The sequence below is a fragment of the Oncorhynchus mykiss genome, chromosome 16, assembly GCF_057628025.1.
Source record: "Oncorhynchus mykiss isolate SJ-2025 chromosome 16, ASM5762802v1, whole genome shotgun sequence".
Lineage (NCBI taxonomy): Eukaryota > Metazoa > Chordata > Actinopteri > Salmoniformes > Salmonidae > Oncorhynchus > Oncorhynchus mykiss.
The window spans coordinates 75,920,001-75,945,780 of NC_143037.1; the positions used below are offsets into that span (position 1 = coordinate 75,920,001).

The 25,780-nt window shown below is 45.8% G+C and overlaps 1 protein-coding gene across 14 annotated transcripts in view; it reads left to right on the forward strand.

Annotated features, from left to right (window-relative positions):
• The window catches only part of LOC110491178 (arginine-glutamic acid dipeptide repeats protein), a 323,796-nt gene that overhangs the window by 70,763 nt on the left and 227,253 nt on the right, over nucleotides 1-25,780 (forward strand). For 5 of the 14 annotated variants that reach the window (XM_036947770.2, XM_036947771.2, XM_090203968.1 and 2 more), the window contains exon 1: nucleotides 1-286. This exon is cut by the window's left edge and continues 415 nt beyond it. The exons of 4 other annotated variants lie outside the window; for them this stretch is intronic. The gene's annotated coding sequence lies outside the window, so the exon portion shown is untranslated. The remainder of the gene's footprint in view (nucleotides 287-25,780) is intronic. 5 more of the 14 variants (XM_036947765.2, XM_090203961.1, XM_090203964.1 and 2 more) reach the window with 2 other exon arrangements.

The following is a 25,780-nucleotide window of genomic DNA, read 5'->3' on the forward strand; positions in this document are numbered from 1 at the left end:
GTGTGTGTGTGTATGTGTGTGTTTTGAGGGGGAAAAAAAGGCTGCCTCGACGATTTGTACGTGATTACATGATCAAAGTGAGTGCAGGCCGTCTTTTGTTGAGGCAAAGAGTGGCGGTTTTCCTGTGTAACAGCGAAAAGAATAAACGTGTATGTGCCGGATTTGTTTCAGCCCTCTGGTTTCTTGGACTTGGCCCAGCACACGGAGTTCATTCTGCATGGTTGTCCTTGGCGAGGATTTGGGTTTTTGAAGTTGCTTTGGAAGTCTAGAGTCATCAGACTGGCGGGTGAGTAGTTGGATATTAAAAGGGGAGAGGGGGGGGTAAAGATATGGCATGTTGGGACGAGTTAATTACATTAAAACAACAGTTACATTGTTGTCGTTTTTTTTTACATATTATAATTGTTTTCCTACAAGTGTGGCTGTTATGATATTGTAGTTACAGTAGTTGGAGGTGGGGGGGTAGCCCGTGTGACCTAGAGTCAAATGTTTTTCTCTGTTGTAGCGAGCTGAAAGTTGGCTGCATTGTTGTGAAACCTGGGGCTGTTCCACTGAGCACACTGGAGAGAAGACAGACATAGTCATCACAAACCTGGCCTTTTAACGGGGTTTAGACGGGTTCACGTTTCAAATCCAGGCATGTGAAAATGGCTGGGGTTTAATAGGTATATATATATATATATGGAGACTACGTTTTGAAGTTTATAGTTTTCCAACCAACTACTAATCATCACTATTGAAGTTTCACAATCTAATTTGTATGCACACACTTTGTCTGTGATGTGTGAAGATCAAATGAAAACGATTACTGTAATCGTCAACACAAAGGGCCTACCATGCTTTGGGGGGTAAGGGGGAATCCCCCTACAAGGCCTAACTGTTTATGTGAAATTGAATATGACCTAGTTATTGTTTACAGAAGGTCATTATGGGATAGAGGTTGTAGGTTAATTGTATATCTGCTTCATCAGTGAAATACTAAGATGGATAAGATAATTAATGACTTTATTATCCCCATGGGGGAAATGTGGTTTTCAGCTCTGTGTACATTAACAAGTATCATCAAGCATACAAATACAGACAACAAATACAAGGATAGAAAAGGTGTTTCATGATGGTTTAATGGTGAAAATGAACCAGCACATGAAACAGACCCCCCTACACAGCAGCCCTCCCTCCCTCCCCCTACACAGCAGCCCTCCCTCCCTCCCTCCCCCTACACAGCAGCCCTCCCTCCCTCCCCCTACACAGCAGCCCTCCCTCCCTCCCTCCCCCTACACAGCAGCCTTCCCTCCCTCCCCCTACACAGCAGCCCTCCCTCCCTCCCCCTACACAGCAGCCCTCCCTCCCTCCCTCCCTCCCTCCCCCTACACAGCAGCCCTCCCTCCCTCCCTCCCCCTACACAGCAGCCTTCCCTCCCTCCCCCTACACAGCAGCCCTCCCTCCCTCCCCCTACACAGCAGCCCTCCCTCCCACCCACAACACAGCAGCCCTCCCTCCCTCCCCCTACACAGCAGCCCTCCCTCCCACCCACAACACAGCAGCCCTCCCTCCCTCCCCCTACACAGCAGCCCTCCCTCCCTCCCCCTACACAGCAGCCCTCCCTCCCCCTACACAGCAGCCCTCCCCCTACACAGCAGCCCTCCCTCCCTCCCCCTACACAGCAGCCCTCCCTCCCTCTACACAGCAGCCCTCCCTCCCTCCCTCCCCCTACACAGCAGCCTTCCCTCCCTCCCCCTACACAGCAACCCTCCCTCCCTCCCCCTACACAGCAGCCCTCCCTCCCCCTACACAGCAGCCCTCCCTCCCTCCCCCTACACAGCAGCCCTCCCTCCCTCTACACAGCAGCCCTCCCTCCCCCTACACAGCAGCCCTCCCACCCACAACACAGCAGCCCTCCCTCCCTCCCCCTACACAGCAGCCCTCCCTCCCTCCCCCTACACAGCAGCCCTCCCTCCCTCCCCCTACACAGCAGCCCTCCCTCCCTCCCCCTACACAGCAGCCCTCCCTCCCTCCCCCTACACAGCAGCCCTCCCTCCCTCCCCCTACACAGCAGCCCTCCCTCCCTCCACCTACACAGCAGCCCTCCCTCCCTCCACCTACACAGCAGCCCTCCCTCCCCTGACACAGCAGCCCTCCCTCCCCCACACAGCAGCCCCTCCCTCCCTCCCCCCACACAGCAGCCCTCCCTCCACCTACACAGCAGCCCCCCCTCCCTCTCCCTACACAGCAGCCCTCCCTCCCACGTTCTCCCTACACAGCAGCCCTCCCTCCCACGTTCTCCCTACACAGCAGCCCTCCTTCTCCCTACACAGCAGCCCTCCCTCCACCTACAAAGCATCCCTCCCTCCCTCTCCCTACACAGCAGCCCTCCCTCTCCCTACACAGCAGCCCTCCCTCCCTCTCCCTACACAGCAGCCCTCCCTCCCTCTCCCTACACAGCAGCCCTCCCTCCCTCCCCCTACACAGCAGCCCTCCCTTTGGGTGGGGGTGGGGCCTGTCAGGTCTAGACTACAGTATTGGGTGGGGGGTGGGGCCTGTCAGGTCTAGACTACAGTATTGGGTGGGGGTGGGGCCTGTCAGGTCTAGACTACAGTATTGGGTGGGGGTGGGGCCTGTCAGGTCTAGACTACAGTATTGGGTGGGGGTGGGGCCTGTCAGGTCTAGACTACAGTATTGGGTGGGGGTGGGGCCTGTCAGGTCTAGACTACAGTATTGGGTGGGGGTGGGGCCTGTCAGGTCTAGACTACAGTATTGGGTGGGGGGTGGGGCCTGTCAGGTCTAGACTACAGTATTGGGTGGGGGTGGGGCCTGTCAGGTCTAGACTACAGTATTGGGTGGGGGTGGGGCCTGTCAGGTCTAGACTACAGTATTGGGTGGGGGTGGGGCCTGTCAGGTCTAGACTACAGTATTGGGTGGGGGGTGGGGCCTGTCAGGTCTAGACTACAGTATTGGGTGGGGGTGGGGCCTTGCCTGGGATTTGAACCAGCGTAGGTCATGCCTAGATAACAGTATTAGTATTTTTACTGTTATCTGTTGTGTAATCATTAATTCAAACAGAGTTTTAATTGAAAAAATTCAGGTATTGCTTTCTAGTTTAGATCCTAGTGAACACACCCCTGGCACTGGTCATAGTAGGTAGGGGAAATGGTAGGAAGGGGAAATGGTAGGTAGGGGAAATGGTAGGTAGGGGAAATGGTAGGTAGGGGAAATGGTAGGTAGGGGAAATGGTAGGTAGGGGAAATGGTAGGTAGGGGAAATGGTAGGTAGGGGAAATGGTAGGTAGGGGAAATGGTAGGTAGGGGAAATGGTAGGAAGGGGAAATGGTAGGTAGGGGAAATGGTAGGTAGGGGAAATGGTAGGAAGGGGAAATGATTGAAAATAGGATTTGAACATAAGCCTACGTCAATGGATTTGGACCAGACAACAGCAGCATGTGTCTTGTCCTGTAGTCGACCGGTAGACTTCAGTCGTCTTATCTGATTGGTTGTGTATAGGCCAGGCCTACTAGGAAGAGGAAGTGATTGTTGACTTTAGAAAATGGATGCGTGTGACTGCAGTGAAGTCGGTGGTCCCATCCACAGGATATTGAGAAAGTGACTGACCCCCCCCTCCTCACAGTACAACGATTTCTTTTTAGATGAGTTAGGCTATTATTAGTCAAATCAAAGAGGGGGAAGTAGTATTACAACCATCTTTTCTAGAAATGACCGTCTAAGTAATTTGTTTTCTCAATCGTTTTGAAATAAAAAAACTAAAAAAACAACTAAGAGTCCAATATGAACTCTGTAATGTTAATCGAGTAGATGGTCACAGTATTTCCTGTGGTACTGCAGTCATGTGGCCTGTCTGTCTGTCTGCCCCCCCCCCCCCCGTTAGCCTGTTAGCTGAGCACTGACCTCTAGCAGCTTAATGATTCTGATGTGAATAATCCACCAGCGAGGGGAGAGGAGGAAGAGGGAGGAGTGGGAGGAAGAGGAGGAGTGGGAGGAGGAGGAGGAGAGTACCGAGAGCAGCCCAAAAGGCGTCCTATTCTTTTTTTTATAGTGCACTACTGTTGACCAGGACCCTCAAAAGTAGTGCACTATATAGGGAACAGGGTGCCATAGGGCTCTGGTCTAAAGTAGTGCACTATATAGGGAATAGGGTGCCATAGGGCTCTGGTCTAAAGTAGTGCACTATATAGGGAATAGGGTGCCATAGGGCTCTGGTCTAAAGTAGTGCACTACATAGGGAATAGGGTGCCATGGGGCTCTGGTCTAAAGTAGTGCACTATATAGGGAGCAGGGTGCCATTTGGGACATAGGTGGCTTGGCTAACTAATGCCTAGCACCAGGGCTAGAGTCTGTAGAGATAATGGATATAGGAAATCAAGATGACCCGGTACACTTCCTGTGTCATATCTGGTTCCCTGTAACTATAGAATCAGTGTCGAGAGTCCCTGTAACTATAGAATCAGGGTCGAGAGTCCCTGTAACTATAGAATCAGGGTCGAGAGTCCCTGTAACTATAGAATGGGTGGTCGAGAGTCCCTGTAACTATAGAAACAGGGTCGAGAGTCCCTGTAACTATAGAATCAGGGTCGAGAGTCCCTGTAACTATAGAATGGGTGGTCGAGAGTCCCTGTAACTATAGAATGGGTGGTCGAGAGTCCCTGTAACTATAGAATCAGGGTCGAGAGTCCCTGTAACTATAGAATGGGTGGTCGAGAGTCCCTGTAACTATAGAATCAGGGTCGAGAGTCCCTGTAACTATAGAATCAGGGTCGAGAGTCCCTGTAACTATAGAATCAGGGTCGAGAGTCCCTGTAACTATAGAATGGGTGGTCGAGAGTCCCTGTAACTATAGAATCAGGGTCGAGAGTCCCTGTAACTATAGAATCAGGGTCGAGAGTCCCTGTAACTATAGAATCAGGGTCGAGAGTCCCTGTAACTATAGAATCAGGGTCGAGAGTCCCTGTAACTATAGAATGGGTGGTCGAGAGTCCCTGTAACTATAGAATCAGGGTCGAGAGTCCCTGTAACTATAGAATGGGTGGTCGAGAGTCCCTGTAACTATAGAATGGGTGGTCGAGAGTCCCTGTAACTATAGAATCAGGGTCGAGAGTCCCTGTAACTATAGAAACAGGGTCGAGAGTCCCTGTAACTATAGAATCAGGGTCGAGAGTCCCTGTAACTATAGAATCAGGGTCGAGAGTCCCTGTAACTATAGAATCAGGGTCGAGAGTCCCTGTAACTATAGAATCAGGGTCGAGAGTCCCTGTAACTATAGAATGGGTGGTCGAGAGTCCCTGTAACTATAGAATGGGTGGTCGAGAGTCCCTGTAACTATAGAATGGGTGGTCGAGAGTCCCTGTAACTATAGAATCAGGGTCGAGAGTCCCTGTAACTATAGAATGGGTGGTCGAGAGTCCCTGTAACTATAGAATCAGGGTCGAGAGTCCCTGTAACTATAGAATCAGGGTCGAGAGTCCCTGTAACTATAGAATCAGGGTCGAGAGTCCCTGTAACTATAGAATCAGGGTCGAGAGTCCCTGTAACTATAGAATGGGTGGTCGAGAGTCCCTGTAACTATAGAATGGGTGGTCGAGAGTCCCTGTAACTATAGAATCAGGGTCGAGAGTCCCTGTAACTATAGAATGGGTGGTCGAGAGTCCCTGTAACTATAGAATCAGGGTCGAGAGTCCCTGTAACTATAGAATCAGGGTCGAGAGTCCCTGTAACTATAGAATCAGGGTCGAGAGTCCCTGTAACTATAGAATCAGGGTCGAGAGTCCCTGTAACTATAGAATCAGGGTCGAGAGTCCCTGTAACTATAGAATGGGTGGTCGAGAGTCCCTGTAACTATAGAATGGGTGGTCGAGAGTCCCTGTAACTATAGAATCAGGGTCGAGAGTCCCTGTAACTATAGAATCAGGGTCGAGAGTCCCTGTAACTATAGAATCAGGGTCGAGAGTCCCTGTAACTATAGAATGGGTGGTCGAGAGTCCCTGTAACTATAGAATCAGGGTCGAGAGTCCCTGTAACTATAGAATCAGGGTCGAGAGTCCCTGTAACTATAGAATCAGGGTCGAGAGTCCCTGTAACTATAGAATCAGGGTCGAGAGTCCCTGTAACTATAGAATCAGGGTCGAGAGTCCCTGTAACTATAGAATGGGTGGTCGAGAGTCCCTGTAACTATAGAATCAGGGTCGAGAGTCCCTGTAACTATAGAATCAGGGTCGAGAGTCCCTGTAACTATAGAATGGGTGGTCGAGAGTCAGTCAGGAATCACAGTTTGTAGCTTTAAAAAAGGGGTCATTTAGTACAGCGGTGGGATCTATCAAGTGTAAAATGTGGCTAATGTTTGTTCACTGTTTACTTAGCTCCTTCCTCGGGAGTTCAAAGGTACATGCATGTATGACTGAGAGAAATAGCCCACACAGTCGCTAGCGGTCACCACCCGTACTGCGACACTACACCTCCCTTTGTGTACTAGCTCGCAACTCCATTAGGACCAATGACCGCTTCCTCTCTGATTCAATTGACTGTTAGTTTCCCTAACCGGATGAGGCCTGACCTCTGGGGACCACGTGGAGGGTTCAACATGGCTTTTCTTCTCAGACAGTGTTTTGAAGACACATTTTAGAGTTGTCATAGTGTGTGTGTGTGTTAAGCATTGTGATAAGTATAATTAATAATGTGTGTGTGTGTGTGTGTGTGTGTTAAGCGTTGTGATAAGTATAATTGATAATGTGTGTGTATGTGTGTGTTAAGCGTTGTGATAAGTATAATTGATGATGTGTGTGTGTGTGTGTGTGTGTTAAGCGTTGTGATAAGTACAATTGATAATGTGTGTGGTAATGTAACTTCATGTGTAATGGTAGTTTACACTATGCTGAGTTGTGTTCACATAGCAGACCTATAGCCTAGTAAGCACTTTCACAGAAGTAACAAATCCTGTCGCCATAACGACACTATGGAACTAGTAGTCTAGCCAGAGACAATGTGAACTATACAAGTATGATATTTTACGCACGCACACACACACACGTACGCACACACGCACGCACACGTGCATAGAGGGGTTCTTCACCAAGTGGGTAATGTTGAAGGGTGAAGTTGTAATGCATTGGCTCAGTAACAGCTGGGAGACAGGCAGCTGAAAGGTTGACAGGATGTTGAAGAATCGTTATTTAATCTGTCCCCTTCATGGCACACTTTAGGATTACACCATATTTGTTATCCTCTCTATTTTGTGTGTGTGTGTGTGTGTGTGTGTATATATATATATGTGTGTGTATGTGTATATATATATATATATATATATATATATATATATATATATATATATATATATATATATATATATATATATATATATATATATATATATATATATCTATATCAAGGCCCTTTTTTAAAGCGACAAACTGTGATACCTAACTGACTCTCGACCACCCATTCCTCTGTCTTGTCTCTCTGATGGTTGTTCAGCGGTTTCTCCTCACCAGTAGAATGGACAGTCAGTCAGTCAGTCAGTCAGTCGATCCATCCAATAGTCAGTCAGTCAGTCGATCCATCCAATAGTCAGTCAGTCAGTCAGTCAGTCAGTCAGTCGATCCATCCAATAGTCAGTCAGTCAGTCAGTCAGTCGATCCATCCAATAGTCAGTCGATCCATCCAATAGTCAGTCAGTCAGTCAGTCAGTCAGTCAGTCGATCCATCCAATAGTCAGTCAGTCAGTCAATCCATCCAATAGTCAGTCAGTCAGTCAGTCAGTCGATCCATCCAATAGTCAGTCAGTCAGTCGATCCATCCAATAGTCAGTCAGTCAGTCAGTCGATCCATCCAATAGTCAGTCAGTCAGTCAGTCAGTCGATCCATCCAATAGTCAGTCGATCCATCCAATAGTCAGTCAGTCAGTCAGTCAGTCAGTCAGTCGATCCATCCAATAGTCAGTCAGTCAGTCGATCCATCCAATAGTCAGTCAGTCAGTCAGTCAGTCAGTCAGTCAGTCGATCCATCCAATAGTCAGTCAGTCAGTCGATCCATCCAATAGTCAGTCAGTCAGTGTCTTGTGGTTGTTGAACAGTGTGGCCCCGGCGGTCTCCACTCTCATTCGTTCTTTCCCTTTTGTTTTGGTTATTTTTCCAATTCACTCATTAGGTCATTTTCTATAAGAAGTGTCCCCTTGTCTGGTCTGTGGGTTAGCTTACATCTGGTCTGTGATTCATAGTCTTCATCCTAAATGGCACCCTAATACCTACAAAGTGTACTACTTTTAGTGCTGTTTTTCTGAGTGATTTCTGCATTTTTATTTGTGTTTTCCATAACGATGTTTTTGTATTTTAGTATGTGTGCGTTGGGTATAATGTGTATATTTATGTTGCATTTGTAAAAGAGACCCAAGTCTCTGTCTTCCCTGTTTTAAAATAAAGGTTAAAAAAAAAACACTCAGTTGCCGAAAACATTCCATTCTGTTGCAGGATTTGTACGGTCATGAAAATCAAGGAATTTTAAAATAGTCTTTTCCAGGCCTGGAAAAATGTAGGAAAATTATAAAAATCCAAAGAGTTTTGGACATTTCATTTAATTTCTGTTTATGTGATTGATTTAGTTTTTAAATATTGTATCAATCAAATAAATATCAAGTATATCAGCCAGGATAGAAATGACATTTTAGTGCGTCAGTTTGTGAGGGAGATAGCGGGCCGTTGCTCGAGGAGGGGGGGAGACCATTTGTCATATATGGATCTGTGCTACGTTGAACTGGACTGTGTTGACAGCATGAGCGGTCGTGAGTAGATACCCTTGTTTTGAATCACAGCGAGAGCTGCATGTAGCCACGTGTGCACATTTTGGTCATATCCGTTGCTAGTTAGAGTTTTTTAGCCCAGTTCTAGATCATTTGTAGTCAGCAATAGGGGAGTGGTTGCTTCTTACAAGAGCACAAAATGTGTGCATTTCTAGGCATCTTCGAAAAGCCAGTCAGCTAAAGAGCTTTATTTTGTCTTAAAGAGGCGGTGTTGTATTTTCAGACAGGCTTGAATAAGCTAAGTAGCCAATAGGCAGAGGGTAGCATAATTTGTCTGGTTCTCTGTAATAATGATATGCAAATAATAATGCATTTTATTTTGTAAAGTAGGTTCTTGCTGGATGATAGAACAGCTATTTCCATGTTAAAATGTTATGGGATGTATTTACTCCATTGTTTTGATGGTAGGCCATTCTAGTAGGCCCTACATTATGATCAAATAGCCACAGTAGCCTACTTTGTCACTGTCTGAAATAGAGGTAGACCGACTATGATTTTTCAACACCGATACCGATTATTTGAGGACCAAAAAAAGCCGATGCCGATTTAAAAATAAAATGAATAAATAAATAATAATAATAAAATAAAATAACACGTTTTTTAAAATATATTTACATGTTTTATTTATTTATTTAATGACAGTTACAACAATACTGAATGAACACTTATTTTAACTTGATATAATACATCAATAAAATCAATTTAGCCTCAAGTAAATAATGAAACATGTTCAATTTGGTTTAAAGAAAGCAAAAACAAAGTGTTGGAGAAGAAAGTAAAAGTGCAATATGTGCCATGTAAGAAAGCTAATGTTTCAGTTCCTTGCTCAGAACATGAGAACATATGAAAGCTGGTGGTTCCTTTTAACATGAGTCTTCAATATTCCCAGGTAAGAAGTTTTAGGTTGTAGTTATTATAGGAATTATAGGACTATTTCCCTCTATACCATTTGTATTTCATTAACCTTTCACTATTGGATGTTCTTATAGGCACTTTAGTATTGCCAGTGTAACAGTATAGCTTCCGTCCCTCTCCTCGCTCCTCCCTGGGCTCGAACCAGCAACACAATGACAACAGCCACCATCGAAGCAGCGTTACCCATGCAGAGCAAGGGGAACAACTACTAGAAGACTAAACGCTATTAGCGCGCGCTAACTAGCTAGCCATTTCACTTCGGTTACACCAGCCTCATCTCGGGAGTTGATAGGCTTGAAGTCATAAACAGCACAATGCTTGACGCACAACGAAGAGCTGCTGGCAAAACGCACAAAAGTGCTGTTTGAATTCATGTTTACGCGCCTGCTGCTACCTACCACCGCTCAGTCAGATACTTAGATACTTGTATGCTCAGTCAGATTATGTGCAACGCAGGACACGCTAGATAATATCTAGTAATATCATCAACCATGTGTAGTTAACTAGTGATTATGATTGATTGTTTTTTATAAGATAAGGTTAATGCTAGCTAGCAACTTACATTGGCTTACTGCATTCGCGTAACAGGCAGTCTCCTTGTGGAGTGCACCGAGAGAGAGAGGCAGGTCATTATTGAGTTGGACTAGTTAACTGTAAGGTTGAAGGTGAAAATCTGTCGTCCTGCCCCTGAACGAGGCAGTTAACCCACTGTTCCTAGGCCGTTATTGACAATAAGAACGTGTTCTTAACTGACTTGCCTAGTTAAATAAAGGTATACATTTTTTTTTTTAAATCAGCACCCAAATATACAGATTTCCGATTGTTATGAGAACTTGAAATCGGCACTAATTAATCGGCCATTCCGATTAATCGGTCGACCTCTAATATAGACACATTTTTCTACTGTATTATTGACTGTATGTTTGTTTTACTCCGTGTGTAACTCTGTGTCGTTGTATGTGTCGAACTGCTTTGCTTCATTCTCGGCCAGGTCGCAATCGTAAATGAGAACTTGTTCTCAACTTGCCTACCTGCTTAAATAAAGGTGAAATAAATATATAAAAAGAGGAACTACTATTACTATGACATAATAATAACATAGTTGTGTATATTCATTTTTATTTTGAATTTCTTTTAAATGATTATCTCATCTCTGCTCAGACCGTAGCAGCCATTCTGACAACCTTCTAGTGTTATCTCTGTTCTCCCCATACTGTACTGTCTTTAGTCATCCTATTTAGCTAGGCTAGTTGCTAGCTAGTTGCTAGTAGCTAGGCTAGTTGCTAGCTAGTTGCTAGTAGCTAGGCTAGTTGCTAGCTAGTTGCTAGTAGCTAGGCTAGTTGCTAGCTAGTTGCTTGTAGCCAGGCTAGTTGCTAGTAGCTAGGCTAGTAGCTAGGCTAGTAGCTAGCTAGTTGCTAGTAGCTGGTCTAGTTGCTAGCTAGTTGCTAGGCTAGTTGCTAGCTAGTTGCTAGGCTAGTTGCTAGCTAGTTGCTAGGCTAGTTGCTAGCTAGTAGCTAGGCTAGGCTAGTTAGTAGCATCCTAAGTATCTGTAACTAAATTGATTGAGTATTTGAACAAAAAATATAAACTCAACATGTAAAGTATTGGTTTCATGAGCTCAAATAAAAGATCCCAGAAATCTGAGGCATATTTCTGTCTGTAATAAAGCTTTTTTTTTTTGTGGGGAAAACTCATTTTGATTGGTTGGGCTTGGCTCCCCAGTGGGTTGGCCTGGCGCCACTGCCCAGTCACGTGAAATCCATAAATTGGGGCCTAATAATTTTTAATTTGACTGATTTCATTCTATGAACTGTATGTAACTCAGTAAAATCTTTAGAAATTGTTGCATGTTGCGTTTTGTTCAATATAGCTGTTTAATAACCAGAAGAGAGAAAAACCGCCCACTACATTTCGGTTTCTCGCTCAGCACTCTCTACTTTTGACCAGGGCCCTGTAAATAGTGCTCTTTGTTGGGTATTAGGATGCCATTTTGGAAAAGACATAGATTCACTCTTGTGTTTTTTTGTTTGTTGGTTTCCACAGATTTGGGATGTAAAACCTAAATGATAATATCCCTCGTGATGTCATTTGGACAATCGTAATACTTGGGAACCTGGAGTGTATCTGCTCCGAGAGTTTACACCAAATATAGGCCTCTAGACCTTCACAGATTTTTTTTTTTAGGTCCAGACATTTACAGTTCAAGAGCAGTATTTAGTAATAGGACAGCACTGCTCCTGAAAAGCCTTGGAGATCTGTTTGGAAAATGTCCGTGTAAGAATTTACGAGGACAGGAAGAGGGTGGACTTTTCATAAAAATACGGAAATGGTCTTATTGCTGCCATTTGAGCAGCTTGTCTTGTTTTATTTATTGATTTATTTTCTTCAGTTTTGATGTCAGTTTGCATGTTCAGTTCATCTATCTTGTAATTCTTACAACAATCTCCTCAACCTAGATGTGTGAATGGAAGTGTGTTTTCAGGGTTTTGGACTATATCTGAATGTAGCTAACTTTTATCTCCATGGTCTTCACTCCTAGTGATTTAGTTCAGTTTGCAGGTGGTACCAACCGACTAGCTACTTACCTCAGTCGTCCATCTTGTCCACTTGACGGGTCTCCTCCCCCAGCATTCAACCTAGACGTGACTGGGGAACGTTTATAGTTGTCTGCCTATCTGAATACAGCCTGCTCTGTCTCTGTACTCCTCACCCACGGCTGGCGTTCCATGCACCACTGCTACAGACCACCCACCTCTCGCCAAGCTCACCATACGGAAACCCTGAAGTGGCAGAGTCATAGGTTGCATCCTATTCCCTATATAGACCACAACTATAGACCAGGGCACTACTATAGACCACTGCTATAGACCTCTACTATAGACCTCTACTATAGACCTCTACTATAGACCACTACTATAGACCAGGGCACTACTATAGACCACTGCTATAGACCAGGGCACTACTATAGACCACTACTATAGACCAGGGCACTACTATAGACCTCTACTATAGACCTCTACTATAGACCTCTACTATAGACCACTACTGTAGACCAGGGCACTACTCTAGACCTCTACTATAGACCTCTACTATAGACCTCTACTATAGACCACTACTATAGACCAGGGCACTACTATAGACCACTGCTATAGACCAGGGCACTACTATAGACCACTACTATAGACCAGTGCACTGCTATAGACCAGGGCACTGCTATAGACCAGGGCACTGCTATAGACCAGGGCACTGCTATAGACCAGGGCACTACTATAGACCAGGGCACTACTATAGACCAGGGCACTACTATAGACCACTACTATAGACCACTACTATAGACCAGGGCACTGCTATAGACCAGGGCACTGCTATAGACCAGGGCACTGCTATAGACCAGGGCACTACTATAGACCAGGGCACTACTATAGACCACTACTATAGACTAGAGCACTACTATAGACCACTACTATAGACCTCTACGATAGACCACTACTATAGACCACTGCTATAGACCAGGGCACTACTATAGACCACTACTATAGACCTCTACTATAGACCACTATTATAGACCAGGGCACTACTATAGACCACTGCTATAGACCAGGGCACTACAATAGACCACTACTATAGACATCTACTATAGACCAGGGCACTACTATAGACCACTACTATAGACCACTACTATAGACCACTACTATAGACTAGGGCACTACTATAAACCACTGCAAAAGACCACTACTCTAGGCCACTACTCTAGACCACTGCTATAGACCACTACTGTAGACCACTACTATAGACCACTACTATATACTAGGGCACTACTCTAGACCACTGCTATAGACCACTACTATAGACTAGGGCACTGCTATAGACCACTGCTATAGACCACTGCTATAGACCACTGCTCTAGACCACTGCTCTAGACCACTGCTCTAGACCACTGCTATAGACCACTACTCTAGACCACTGCTCTAGACCACTGCTATAGACCACTACTATAGACCAGGGCACTGCTATAGACCACTGCTATAGACCACTGCTATAGACCACTGCTATAGACCACTGCTATAGACCAGTCCACTAACTAGGAAATAGGTTGCCATTTTGGATTCTGGTCTTGAACGGTTCCTCCTTGGCTCCTAAAACTCTGGCTATCTGTCCTCCTTGTTGATCCGGACAGAATATATTAACCTCAAGACACAGCGAAGAAGAGGGACTGGAACGAGACAGTGGGGAAACATGTTAACGATGTGTTCTGTCCACCGCGGAGGGTAAAGAGTGAATGTTTGGCTGGAATGACAAATTCAAGCACCTCTCCACTTGCATAGATAAAATATTAAGTTATGTTTAAATTCATTATAGATAAACAATTAAATGAGAGTGATGTTGGGGATAATTGAAAGAAATAGGCCTAGGCTATTTTCCCCTTAAAGGTGCAGTCTGGGATATTTGCAGCCATTTTTTAAATATTAGTATTGATTTATTTTTTTCTTATTTTTTACATATAAATTCATGTTAGCCTACTTTATATGACCATTAGTTATTTTCAAATGCAGGGGTGTGCCTTTAAAGCAGCTGAGTACATTGCAGGGTACTTTCACACATGTTAAGAGGTTGACGTCTGGCCTTGTTAAGTCACATGGTCATAAAGGGGAATGGCTGTGTATCACAGGCCTGCCCCCTTCTCTGCCGTTAGGCCTGCCCCCTTCTCTGCCGTTAGGCCTGCCCCCTTCTCTGCCGTTAGGCCTGCCCCCTTCTCTGCCGTTAGGCCTGCCCCCTTCTCTGCCGTTAGGCCTGCCCCCTTCTCTGCCGTTTGGCCTGCCCCCTTCTCTGCCGTTAGGCCTGCCCCCTTCTCTGCCGTTAGGCCTGCCCCCTTCTCTGCCGTTAGGCCTGCCCCCTTCTCTGCCGTTAGGCCTGCCCCCTTCTCTGCCGTTAGGCCTGCCCCCTTCTCTGCCGTTTGGCCTGCCCCCTTCTCTGCCGTTAGGCCTGCCCCCTTCTCTGCCGTTAGGCCTGCCCCCTTCTCTGCCGTTAGGCCTGCCCCCTTCTCTGCCGTTAGGCCTGCCCCCTTCTCTACCATCTGCTCTGCCCGTCTCTCTGCTCTACCCAGCTCTCTGCTCTGCCCGTCTCTCTCTGCTCTGCCCGTCTCTTTCTGCTCTGCCCGTCTCTCTCTGCTCTGCCCGTCTCTCTCTGCTCTGCCCGTCTCTCTCTGCTCTGCCCGTCTCTCTGCTCTACCCAGCTCTCTGCTCTGCCCGTCTCTCTCTGCTCTGCCCGTCTCTTTCTGCTCTGCCCGTCTCTCTCTGCTCTGCCCGTCTCTCTCTGCTCTGCCCGTCTCTCTCTGCTCTGCCCGTCTCTCTCTGCTCTGCCCGTCTCTCTCTGCTCTGCCTGTCTCTCTCTGCTCTGCCCGTCTCTCTCTGCTCTGCCCGTCTCTCTCTGCTCTGCCCGTCTCTCTCTGCTCTGCCCGTCTCTCTGCTCTGCCCGTCTCTCTGCTCTGCCCGTCTCTCTCTGCTCTGCCCGTCTCTCTCTGCTCTGCCCGTCTCTCTCTGCTCTGCCCGTCTCTCTCTGCTCTGCCCGTCTCTCTCTGCTCTGCCCGTCTCTCTCTGCTCTGCCCGTCTCTCTCTGCTCTGCCCGTCTCTCTCTGCTCTACCCGTCTCTCTGCTCTACCCGTCTCTCTGCTCTACCCGTCTCTCTGCTCTACCCGTCTCTCTTGCTCTACCTTTTTTTTTTTTAATTATTATTACTGCCTGAGAATGAATAAATAAACAGAACAGAATTGGGTAAAAATAATCGGCCAGATTTTCTAGGGCCCTATATGGACAATACATAATCAGGAATAGAAGCGATCATGGGACGGCTTCTAAACTACCAGCGGGGATGCGAACATGACTAGCACACCACTCCACTGCTTACACGCTGGGCTTTCATTTCCTATCTTAGCGAGTAAACATTTCATGTGTGTAAATGTATCACAGCTTTATTTATGCATAGAATCTGCGGTTAAAACTGAATTATACATTAGCCTCATGCATAATGCATTAAGCGCTCATTCCTTAATGATTAGTTGACAGGCCGGGCACAGACAGAAAACGGGAATATTTGCTGATACATTTAATCCATTGATCGCCCGCTCTTCTGTTTAACCAATTGTGTTGAATTTACATTTGTCCCACTTTAGCGACTCACGGTTATTCTTTAGTTTGAATGATATAGTCAAACGATAATAAGGCACATCACTGTTATGTGATGTTTTAAAGATTGTGTAGTCGGCTATGTGGAATCAATTCAACATCAAGAATGGTACCGCTGGGCTCAGTATGAGGAGCACATGTTTTAATGCAGCCACTTACTCTAGTTTTCTCTCTTACTAGGTTTTGTGTTTAAAAACCCTCTTAAGGATCGGACCTTAAGACCCCGACCCCGTTAGAGGATGAATCTAGTCTATCTGTAGGTTGAGTAGTCTTATCTATGGACATCAGTAAATCATTGTCGGTATGCCTATAGTCTAGAGGTTATTCATTCAATCTGGACCTGCAATGGCCAACCCTCCACACACTCCACTGTAGATACTAGTTTATCGTGGCTTGGTCTACTTGGTGACGTTTTCAATGCAACGTTTTTCTTTATACTAACCTTAATAGCCGTGTTGAGACAGATTATCAACACAGTAGCCTTTATAATACAGCCAGATTATCAACACAGTAGCCTTTATAATACAGCCAGATTATCAACACATTAGCTGTATAATTCAGACAGATTATCAACACATTAGCCGTATAAATCAGACAGATTATCAACACAGTAGCCTTTATAATACAGCCAGATTATCAACACAGTAGCCTTTATAATACAGCCAGATTATCAACACAGTAGCCTTTATAATACAGCCAGATTATCAACACATTAGCCTTTATAATACAGACAGATTATCAACACAGTAGCCTTTATAATACAGCCAGATTATCAACACAGTAGCCTTTATAATACAGCCAGATTATCAACACAGTAGTCTTTATAATACAGACAGATTATCAACACAGTAGCCTTTATAATACAGCCAGATTATCAACACATTAGCCGTATAAATCAGAGAGATTATCAACACAGTAGCTATATAAATCAGACAGATTATCAACACAGTAGCCTTTATAATACAGCCAGATTATCAACACATTAGCTGTATAATTCAGACAGATTATCAACACATTAGCTATATAAATCAGACAGATTATCAACACAGTAGCCTTTATAATACAGCCAGATTATCAACACATTAGCTGTATAATTCAGACAGATTATCAACACAGTAGCTATATAAATCAGACAGATTATCAACACATTAGCCGTATAAATCAGACAGATTATCATCACATTAGCTGTATAAATCAGAGACATTATCATCACATTAGCTGTATAAATCAGAGACATTATCATCACATTAGCTGTATAAATCAGACAGATTATCAACACAGTAGCCTTTATAATACAGACAGATTATCAACACAGTAGCCTTTATAATACAGACAGATTATCAACATAGTAGCCTTTATAATACAGACAGATTATCAACATAGTAGCTGTATAAATCAGACAGATTTCCGACACATTAGCTGTATAAATCAGACAGATTTCCAACACATTAGCTGTATAGTACAGCCATTGGCCTCATAAACCTCTAACTAAGCATCGTCTGTTACCATGCAGATATTGGGGTTCCTCCCTCCCTCACAGCGAAACCATATTGATCTGTTGCCACTCACTTATCAGATGAGTCCTGTGTGCCATCCTGATTGTCACCTGAGACAAGATGACGCCAGAAACACTGGCGGTTTCGGTAGAGCTACGAATGCAGCGTAATTAATCAGTCAATCAAATGTATTTAAAACAGCAAACTATTTAAGTCTTGACTTCATGTCACTTTTTAGATATACATTTTATGGATGGGGAGAAAAAAGCTTTCAGCGTGAATTCAAACAACTAAAACCAATTATAAAGTATTTTAGAAAAGATAATAGGTTATATATATATATATATATATATATATATATATATATATATATATTTTTTTTTTTAAATAAAATCTTTGCGAACCAACAATCACCAAAACAAAAGCTAGACAGTTTTAGGAGAATTGAAAATTCCAAAACCAGTGAATTTAGCAGTAGTCATTTTGTTATTATGTTTGAGGACACAGCCATGCAAAATGCATAGAATTCGGGAGGGAGGCATTCGTAGAATTGCAGGAAATTCGTTTCAAAGCGTGCCCCCCCCCCTAAAAAAAAATCACTATTCTAGGGAGAAATTTGTAAAATTGCAGGAAATTGGTTTAAAAATGAAAAACTAAAAAAAATGTCTACACTGCCAAGATGGGGGGGGGGGGTAAAAATGATCCATTTCAGCCCCCCCCCCCCCCCCTCTCTCATGCCCACCACCTAAGCCCCCTTTTTATTCCAGGAAAACCCCTCCTATTGATACTGGTCTAAAGACTGCTGCCTGCTTCTCCTTAGTTGTCTGTACTACAGTTGGCGCAAAACGAGCAGCTTGTTTTGTGTGTGGTTTTTTTTCATTATTATTTTCGTTCCTGCATTGTGATGCATGTAACATTCTCTCTTTCCCTTCGTGGTTTGAGTTACCTGGATTTTTGAATCCTGTTCAAGCACATTATTGCAGTGCCTAAAGTCATCATAAAGATTGTAGTAGCCCCCCCCCCCCCTCCCACCGTGTATCCTGTGGGATTCATCAGAGATCCTTTGTAATTCCTCTGTTTTATAATGAGCTGTGAACATTGTGGAGCCACTGCTCTCCTGGAGACGCCCGGTGGCTAGTCTACACGGTGTGGAGGGTCTCTCACCTTGCAAATCACCACACGTCTCCCTTCTCTCTGAAACACTTACTAATTGACGAGACTTGATGTGTGTCAATGTTTTTTAGTTAACTGGTGCTAATTGTGGCAAGGGAGTTTTAATCTTTTGGATTGGAGAGGAGAGCTGAGGTAATCAGTAGAATAGTTGTTTTGCATCAGGCGTGATGGATATTTTTTAGCTCATTAGAGTGAGGGAGGGAAGACGGGAGAGATGACAGGGAGAGAGAGACTGGGAGAGAGGGGAGAATGAGAGCGAGAGAGGAGAGAATGAGAGGAGAGAATGAGAGCGAGAGAGGAGAGAATGAGAGCGAGAGGAGAGAATGAGAGCGAGAGAATGAGAGCGAGAGAATGAGAGCGAGAGAATGAGAGCGAGAGAATGAGAGCGAGAGAATGAGCGAGAGAGGAGAGAATGAGCGAGAGAGGAGAGAATGAGCGAGAGAGGAGAGAATGAGCGAGAGAGGAGAGAATGAGCGAGAGGAGAGAATGAGCGAGAGGAGAGAATGAGCGAGAGGAGAGAATGAGCGAGAGGAGAGAATGAGCGAGAGGAGAGAATGAGCGAGAGAGGAGAGAATGAGCGAGAGAGCGAGAGAATGAGAGCGAGAGAATGAGAGCGAGAGAATGAGCGAGAGAGGAGAGAATGAGCGAGAGAGGAGAGAATGAGCGAGAGAGGAGAGAATGAGCGAGAGGAGAGAATGAGCGAGAGGAGAGAATGAGCGAGAGGAGAGAATGAGCGAGAGGAGAGAATGAGCGAGAGGAGAGAATGAGCGAGAGAGGAGAGAATGAGCGAGAGAGGAGAGAATGAGCGAGAGGAGAGAATGAGCGAGAGGAGAGAATGAGCGAGAGAGGAGAGAATGAGCGAGAGAGGAGAGAATGAGAGAATGAGCGAGAGAGGAGAGAATGAGCGAGAGAGGAGAGAATGAGCGAGAGAGGACAGAATGAGAGAATGAGAGAATGAGAGAATGAGCGAGAGGAGAGAATGAGAGAATGAGCGAGAGGAGAGAATGAGAGGGAGAGAGAATGAGAGCGAGAGAATGAGAGAATGAGAGGAGAGAATGAGAGCGAGAGAGGATGGGAATGAGAGCGAGAGAGCGAGAGAATGAGAGCGAGAGAATGAGAGCGAGAGAATGAGAGCGAGAGAGGAGAGAATGAGAGCGAGAGAGGAGAGAATGAGAGCGAGAGAGGAGAGAATGAGAGCGAGAGAGGAGAGAATGAGAGGAGAGAATGAGAGCGAGAGAGGAGAGAATGAGAGCGAGAGAGGAGAGAATGAGAGCGAGAGAGCGAGAGAATGAGAGCGAGAGAATGAGAGCGAGAGAATGAGAGCGAGAGAGGAGAGAATGAGAGCGAGAGAGCGAGAGAATGAGAGCGAGAGAATGAGAGCGAGAGAATGAGAGCGAGAGAGGAGAGAATGAGAGCGAGAGAGCGAGAGAATGAGAGCGAGAGAATGAGAGCGAGAGAGGAGAGAATGAAAGCGAGAGAGGAGAGAATGAGAGCGAGAGAGAGAATGAGAGCGAGAGAGGAGAGAATGAGAGAGGAGAGAATGAGAGCGAGAGAATGAGAGAATGAGAGCGAGAGAGGAGAGAATGAGAGCGAGAGAGGAGAGAATGAGAGCGAGAGAGGAGAGAATGAGAGCGAGAGAGGAGAGAATGAGAGCGAGAGAGGAGAGAATGAGAGCGAGAGAGGAGAGAATGAGAGCGAGAGAGGAGAGAATGAGAGCGAGAGAGGAGAGAATGAGAGCGAGAGAGGAGAGAATGAGAGCGAGAGAGGAGAGAATGAGAGCGAGAGAGGAGAGAATGAGAGCGAGAGAGGAGAGAATGAGAGAGGAGAGAATGAGAATGAGAGAGGAGAGAATGAGAGAGGAGAGAATGAGAGCGAGAGGACTGCACAGAAGAGAGATGTGAACAGTAGGACTGTTGAGGGGTTGATATCCTGAACCCTTTCTGTTTCCTCTTGATCAACCACATCGTGAAAACAACACCTTGAACCTTGTCCAGTGTGAGACACACACACACACACACACACACCTGTCTCTTATCAGAGCCTTTCCAAACGTAGATGACATGTTGAAAGCCGTGATCTTCAGGGAATCATTAACTACTATAGCAGCGCAGACAGGACAAAGTATTGGAAAAAGATTCAATCAGTCTACTGGGAGCATGACTCCTATTCAGAGAACAGTGGAATGCCTGTCAATAGACGTGAGCAGGAAGTGATCGTGCTCTCAAGCAACTGTTTTAACATGATAGTTGCATATTTGGGTATATTTACTTCCGACTTCCTGGTCTCTTAGTTTCATGTTGTTTGTGTTTGTTTTTCGCCACCAGCTGAAACCACATGGTCTGTGTGGGTGTTGTACACTGTAAGAAACGGTGAGCCTTACAACTGACCTGTTTATTAGTTTTAGGCCTGGGTGCGTGGGGTTAGGGTCAGGACAACCATAACTAGGCAACACCAGAGGTCTTCCACTTCTCTCTTTTTAAATTTTTTAATCATTACATTGTTTTAACTGTTAAAAATGACCATCGTCCCAGACCATAGAAACAACAGTAGTGGTGGAAAGAGGAAGTAATGCTCTTGACCTTTCTGAAAGACAAGAAACCTGACATACGACTGACATACGACTGACATACGACTGACATACGACTGACATACGACTGACATACGACTGACATTCTGGCAACTCCTTTTTAAACTCTATTTAATTTTTTAGTTTTTAGGAGAGGTCGTCAAAATAAGATAATTAGCAGCTCCCCATTTCCACCGTTTGTGTACTGAAAACACCCCACTCCCCCTCTCCCCCTCCCCACCCCCCCTCTCCCGACCCCCACCCCCCCTCTCCCCACTCCCCTCGGTATCCTCCTGCCGGATGACTAGTCTTCACAGCTGAAAGTATTCCTCAGGGGAGGGTAGCGCCGGTTTGTTGTTGAAGAATTTCTATCACTCTGCTGACTATTTCTGATTAAAGGAACACTTAGATAGATAATAATAATGTAGATAATCCTACAGATGTAACAAGTCTTTGTTGTTAGGGAGGGAGGTGTCTGAGGCGGGGGAGGGGGAGGGAAGAGATGTGGTTTCATAAATGCTTATCACCTCCTGGGTCAGTATGATCCCATCCCTCTGCCACTGTGTGAGGAGGAGAGGAAGGATACATATTTGATGGGGCCGCGTCCCAGACGGCACCCTATTCTCAATATAGTGCACTTCTTTTTTGTCCAGGGCTCTATTTGATATCCCGTATAGTAGTGTTCTATATAGGGACTAGTGTGCCATTTTGGATGTAATCGGGGTGTCTGAAATAGTGCTCTTGCTGTTGCTGCTACATGGTGTTGTTGCTGCTACATGGTGTTGTTGCTGCTACATGGTGTTGTTGCTGCTACATGGTGTTGCTGCTACATGGTGTTGCTGCTGCTACATGGTGTTGCTGCTGCTACATGGTGGTGTTGCTGCTACATGGTGGTGTTGCTGCTACATGGTGTTGCTGCTACATGGTGTTGCTGCTGCTACATGATGGTGTTGCTGCTGCTACATGGTGTTGTTGCTGCTACATGGTGTTGTTGCTGCTACATGGTGTTGTTGCTGCTACATGGTGTTGTTGCTGCTACATGGTGTTGCTGCTGCTACATGGTGTTGCTGCTGCTACATGGTGGTGTTGCTGCTGCTACATGGTGGTGTTGCTGCTGCTACATGGTGTTGCTGCTGCTACATGGTGGTGTTGCTGCTACATGGTGGTGTTGCTGCTACATGGTGTTGCTGCTGCTACATGGTGGTGTTGCTGCTGCTACATGGTGTTGCTGCTGCTACATGGTGTTGCTGCTGCTACATGGTGTTGCTGCTGCTGCTACATGGTGTTGCTGCTGCTACATGGTGTTGCTGCTGCTACATGGTGGTGTTGCTGCTGCTACATGGTGGTGTTGCTGCTGCTACATGGTGTTGCTGCTGCTACATGGTGTTGCTGCTGCTACATGGTGGTGTTGCTGCTGCTACATGGTGTTGCTGCTGCTACATGGTGTTGCTGCTGCTGCTACATGGTGGTGTTGCTGCTGCTACATGGTGTTGCTGCTGCTACTACATGGTGTTGCTGCTGCTACATGGTGTTGTTGCTGCTACATGGTGTTGCTGCTGCTACATGGTGTTGCTGCTGCTACATGGTGCTGCTGCTGCTACATGGTGTTGCTGCTGCTACTACATGGTGTTGCTGCTGCTACATGGTGTTGTTGCTGCTACATGGTGTTGCTGCTACTACATGGTGTTGCTGCTGCTACTACATGGTGTTGCTGCTACTACATGGTGTTGCTGCTGCCACATGGTGGTGTTGCTGCTGCCACATGGTGGTGTTGCTGCTGCTACATGGTGGTGCTGCTGCTGCTACATGGTGGTGTTGCTGCTGCTACATGGTGTTGCTGCTGCTACTACATGGTGTTGCTGCTGCTACTACATGGTGTTGCTGCTGCCACATGGTGGTGTTGCTGCTGCTACATGGTGGTGTTGCTGCTGCTACATGGTGGTGTTGCTGCTACATGGTGTTGTTGCTGCTACATGGTGGTGTTGCTGCTGCTACATGGTGTTGCTGCTGCTACATGGTGGTGTTGCTGCTGCTACATGGTGTTGCTGCTGCTACATGGTGTTGTTGCTGCTGCTACATGGTGTTGTTGCTGCTGCTACATGGTGATGCTGTTACGTGGTGGTGATGCTACTGCTACATGCTGCTGCTACATGGTGTTGCTGCTGTTGCTGCTACATGCTACTGCTACATGCTACATGTTGATGCTGCTACTGCTACATGCAACATGGTGTTGCTGCTACATGCTACATGGTGTTGCTGCTACATGCTACATGGTGGTGCTGCTATTGCTACATGCTGCTGCTACATGCTACATGGTGGTGCTGCTATTGCTACATGCTGCTGCTACATGCTACATGGTGATGCTGCTACTGCCACATGCTACATGGTGTTGCTGCTACATGATGATGCTGCTACTGCCACATGCTACATGGTAATGCTGCTCCGTGGTGCTGCTACATGCTACATGGTGGTGCTGCTCCATGCTACATGGTGGTGCTGCTCCATGCTACATGGTGGTGCTGCTCCGTGGTGCTGCTGTTTATACCACACTATAGTTCTCTACAGTAATGGCGTTGGTAGACTGCCTCAGGGTGGCTTTGTTGTCGCTGTAATGAGGAGATGCCCTTTAGATACCTGCTATATTTATTATTATAATGACCTCTGTGTGGTGGGGGGGATAGCATGTCATGTGACTGAATAACTGTTTTGGTTTTTAAATAGACAGACACTATCCGGACACATTTTGTGCATTTCCTGATCGTAAACCATTTAGATTTGCATACTACGATGAATGTCATATGTACTGGGCTGTTGTCACTGGGCTGTTGCCACTGGGCTGTTGTCACTGGGCTGTTGTCACTGGGCTGTTGTCACTGGGCTGTTGCCACTGGGCTGTTGTCACTGGGCTGTTGTCACTGGGCTGTTGCCACAGGGCTGTTGCCACTGGGCTGTTGTCACTGGGCTGTTATCACAGGGCTGTTGTCACTGGGCTGTTGTCACTGGGCTGTTGTCACTGGGCTGTTGTCACTGGGCTGTTGCCACTGGGCTGTCGCCACTGGGCTGTTATCACAGGGCTGTTGTCACTGGGCTGTTGCCACTGGGCTGTTGTCACTGGGCTGTTGTCACTGGGCTGTTGCCACTGGGCTGTTGTCACTGGGCTGTCGCCACTGGGCTGTCGCCACTGGGCTGTTGTCACTGGGCTGTTATCACAGGGCTGTTATCACAGGGCTGTTGTCACTGGGCTGTTGTCACTGGGCTGTTGTCACTGGGCTGTTGCCACTGGGCTGTTGTCACTGGGCTGTTGTCACTGGGCTGTCGCCACTGGGCTGTCGCCACACGTATTTTATCTGCTGGTTTCTGTCTTAGCATCTCAAAATCTACGTCACGCAAATTCTGCTTTTAAGTGTGAGGGAATCCTGATATTTAAAAACAAAATGTCCAACATGGTTTGTTATCTATTCAGCCTACACGTGCTGTATATTGTGATTCTCTACAGAGTTAGTTTCCTAATACTAATAATGGATGCTTCAGTATAGACCAGAGGTCTCCAACCTTTTATAGCGTCAAAACTACTTTTAAAAAAATTATCAAACATGTTGCGAGCTACAATTATTATTATTTTCTATCTTTCTACCTTTCAAATAGGCATCTTCTCCCTTTAACTCATCCCCTGGTCTTTAGTGTACTATGTTGTCAACTCATCCCCTGGTCTTTAGTGTTCAAGAGGAAGTAGTGTACTATGTTGTCAACTCATCCCCTGGTCTTTAGTGTTCAAGAGGAAGTAGTGTACTATGTTGTCAACTCATCCCCTGGTCTTTAGTGTTCAATAGGAAGTAGTGTACTATGTTGTCAACTCATCCCCTGGTCTTTACTGTTCAAGAGGAAGTAGTGTACTATGTTGTCAACTCATCCCCTGGTCTTTAGTGTTCAATAGGAAGTAGTGTACTATGTTGTCAACTCATCCCCTGGTCTTTAGTGTTCAAGAGGAAGTAGTGTACTATGTTGTCAACTCATCCCCTGGTCTTTAGTGTGCAAGAGGAAGTAGTGTACTATGTTGTCAACTCATCCCCTGGTCTTTAGTGTTCAAGAGGAAGTAGTGTACTATGTTGTCAACTCATCCCCTGGTCTTTAATGTGCAAGAGGAAGTAGTGTACTATGTTGTCAACTCATCCCCTGGTCTTTAGTGTTCAAGAGGAAGTAGTGTACTATGTTGTCAACTCATCCCCTGGGTCTTTAGTGTTCAAGAGGAAGTAGTGTACTATGTTGTCAACTCATCCCCTGGGTCTTTAGTGTTCAAGAGGAAGTAGTGTACTATGTTGTCAACTCATCCCCTGGTCTTTAGTGTTCAAGAGGAAGTAGTGTACTATGTTGTCAACTCATCCCCTGGTCTTTAGTGTTCAATAGGAAGTAGTGTACTATGTTGTCAACTCATCCCCTGGTCTTTAGTGTTCAAGAGGAAGTAGTGTACTATGTTGTCAACTCATCCCCTGGTCTTTAGTGTTCAAGAGGAAGTAGTGTACTATGTTGTCAACATCCCCTGGTCTTTAGTGTTCAAGAGGAAGTAGTGTACTATGTTGTCAACATCCCCTGGTCTTTAGTGTACTATGTTGTCAACTCATCCCCTGGTCTTTAGTGTACTATGTTGTCAACTC